Source organism: Osmerus mordax, chromosome 17 (assembly GCF_038355195.1).
Source record: "Osmerus mordax isolate fOsmMor3 chromosome 17, fOsmMor3.pri, whole genome shotgun sequence".
NCBI classification, from domain to species: domain Eukaryota; kingdom Metazoa; phylum Chordata; class Actinopteri; order Osmeriformes; family Osmeridae; genus Osmerus; species Osmerus mordax.
The window spans coordinates 2,389,347-2,392,794 of NC_090066.1; positions in this window are offsets into that span (position 1 = coordinate 2,389,347).

Sequence of the window (3,448 nt, forward strand, 5' to 3'; positions counted from 1 at the left end):
GTCAACAGAACCTCAACGTAAAACGCTCTATCCCAAATATTCCCGCTCATTCTAGAACGGAATGAACTTCTAGAACTACATCATTCACCGACCAGGATCTCCACGGAGCCGTGGCGAGTAGGATCCAGGGAATCCTCACACCGGTCGGATAATTAGCCCCAAATTAGAGAGCTGTACTACCCAGAGACAGCCTGATCTGAGACAACATTCTCCTGAGGGTGGGTGGGTGAGTGTGTGAGTGAGCACTGGCCACAGCTGATGCATGCTGAGGCCTGATGATGAAAGTGATGAATGTGCTCGCTAGCATGATGCAACTGAACCAGGTCCCAGGTGGAGACAGTGCAGGAGTCCCAGTCACCCAGGCGGGACTGCATGCTGAGACAGGTGGACTGCTCTGGTCCCAGCTGGTTTTAACCTCACCCTCGTGCCCTATACCCGGAAGGCCAGCTCACACACACACACACACTTACCAACGTGCACACACACACACACACACACACACACCTCTAGCCCCCAGTAACCTACCATCCCAGTGTTGACATTATCTTAGTGCCTCCATCCTCAAAATCCATTTGCATCAATTAGAGCTCAGAGAGGCATCCATTTCTCCCTCCTCCCCTCTCTCCCTCTCTCCCTCCTCCCCTCTCTCCCTCTCTCCCTCCTCCCCTCTCTCCCTCTCTACCACTTATTTCTCTTACCCCTCCATCTCCCCCTTCTTACAGCTCCTCATCCTTCTGTCTCTGGGCTAAATCAACTGGGCTGTCATCGATGTTCTGACTCGCCTATCGACCTTGGACTGGACTTCAACTACCTCCTCATCACACCCCCCCCCCCCTCCCCTCCCGCCCGCCCCGCCCCCCTTCCGCCCTGCACCCTCCTCTTCACATCCAGGCACATGCTGCACAAATCCTCAATGGGCCGCCCCGACTTAACAAAAGCCTCCCGGTGGATTTCTGTGCGCTGCATTGAGAGGGCCAGCCTTGGCCTGGTACTGGCAACGCGGGCGCTCCAGAACTAATAAACAATCCTGGCTGGAGAACGAAGGCTGACGGACACTATAAATAAAAGTTCAGAAAACAATGAGGCCACAGAGAAAGAGAGAGGAAAATTGAGGGCATGGTGATCCACAATAAGACCCATTTAAGAGTCCTGCTTGGAGCGTGATCTCTTTCTCTGTGTGGGTGTGTGTGTGTGTGTGTGTGTCTGTGCGGGTTGCTGGCTGGTATCTGGGTCAAAGAAACAAGGCGTCCACAGTGCGTCTTCCTGCCTGCCCTGGCCCAGGGTTCTGGGGGTCAGGAGGTCCGACCTGCCTGTGGTGCTGGAGCCTGGTGCTGGCTAGCCAACCAGTGTCACCCAGAGACAACAACTATTGTTCTGCAGACAGCAACACACCAGGCTGGGATGGAGGACACGGGCACAGCCCCGCTCTCATGACACATCATCCCATCTTCCAAGAGCCATCTCTGGATACAACAACCATCTGCTTCCCCTCCTATTCTTTCTCCTGGAAGTCTGGTCCTTGGAAAAAGTCTTCAATGCAGTCTAGGATCTGGTTAACACGCAACATTGTAACCACACCAACTGGTTAAAAGTTTAAATAATCATCCAGCCTAATACCCGGAAAGACTAGCAATGAACATTTCCAAGCATTAGAAATAAAGTAGGTCTTCTCTTAATCCCTAATCCGACACCAGCGAGCGGATATTATGGCTAATCTGCCAACTGTAAACTCCGGCCATGCCTGCTCCCTCTCCTTCCTAACTTGTAACTAGTGTAGACACACTTTTCAGCCTGTTCTGCATGAGCAACATAACTTGGACAGGACACACACACCTGCAGGTCCTGGATAACTAATATAACAATAGCGGTCATTGTGTCCCTGAAGTGGTCTTCTCATCTCACAATCCCATCTGAGATCAGAAGGAGCAAACAGGTGAAGAGACATTTGTGGTTTTCCATGATTGATAAAAACACTGGACCTAGCGAGGCTAATTGAGGTTAGACTTGAGCCAGGCTGGAGAGGCAGGCCTATTCAACGGAACCTCAAAGCATTCTACCCGGAACATTCCAGGTCATTCTAGAACGGAATGAACTTCTAGAACTCCAGCTTCCAACACTGGAGACCTCTGCCAGATGAATGATGGAGGTCATTATGTCCAGACCCCATCATATATCTTGATGCATCAACAGTCTCAAAATACGACAGGCGAGGGGAGACTGGGGGAAACGACCTCACACCTTTTACAAACCACAGAGCCAGACTGGAAATCACATGCAGAAAGGGGTCAGGGGTCGAAAGCATGGCAAGCCCAAAATGGCTCCCGCAGTTGCTGCTGAAAGCTGTCTTGATTCTAGGAGTGCTGCTGAAACTGGATACCTGTTTGCACTTGACGGGCTAGTAAGTGATGGTCCTAAGGCCTTGGGGTTGGAACTGGGGTGCTTTACAACAGGAAGGGTGTTTGTGTGTGTGTGTGTGTGTGTGTGTGTGGGTGAACTACTCTTCGAAGATGCAACAATATCAGCCGAGACTAGAAAGCAGGTTTCTTCGTCCCCTGACGACCCCCTGGTTAGAGGCAGTGTTTCCATCCAGTCAGGAGCAGCGGGCGAGGGGGTGAGGGGGTGGGCTTTGATGATCACAGCTGGAGGGTCACCACCAGAGAGACTGTCCCCTTCCTGTCCCAGACACCAGCCCAGCAGGCACACACACCAGTCATACTGTCCCAGCCTTGACCTGGTGGCCAACACACACACACACACACACACACGTAGAACAAGCACACATCCCACAAACAAAGCTGAGATCATATTCTTTCAAAACAAATGTTGAGCAATATTCAGTGCATACCCATGTGTGTGTGTGCGCGCGCCACGCGTGCGTGTGTGCGCACACACACACACGTTACTTGTTAGATGTTACATGGAGGAACTCTCTGTGTGTGTGTGTGTGTGTGTGTGTGTGTGCCTAGCCTGCAAGGAGTCACTCTGATCAGGCCCTATGGGAGCGGAGGAGTCAAACAGAACATCTCTATTATACTGTGGCCTACACCCACCCACACACACACACACACACACACACACAGAGAGAGTTCCTCCATGTAACATCTAACAAAACAGGGATTAGCTCATCAAACACAAAGAGCTGTGATTGGAGGTTTGAATCCCCTTAACATCATCATCGAGAGAAGGAGGAAGAGAAAAAAGAGAGAGAGATTTAAAATACAAAGAATAAGTAGATATATCCATCAGGAAAAGTGACAACTTCCCTCTGCCTTTCTCTTCCTAAATATCTCTGTCAGCCTCTCACTATAGTTCCCCATCTCCTTTTCTGCTTTGACCTGCATAATCTCGTGTGTTACGTGAGATCTGACATGAGTGGGACTCATTTAAGCCGTTAGTAGGATGGAGGCAGGAGAGAAGGGCCTCCGCAACGCAGCCTCATAACGTCAGC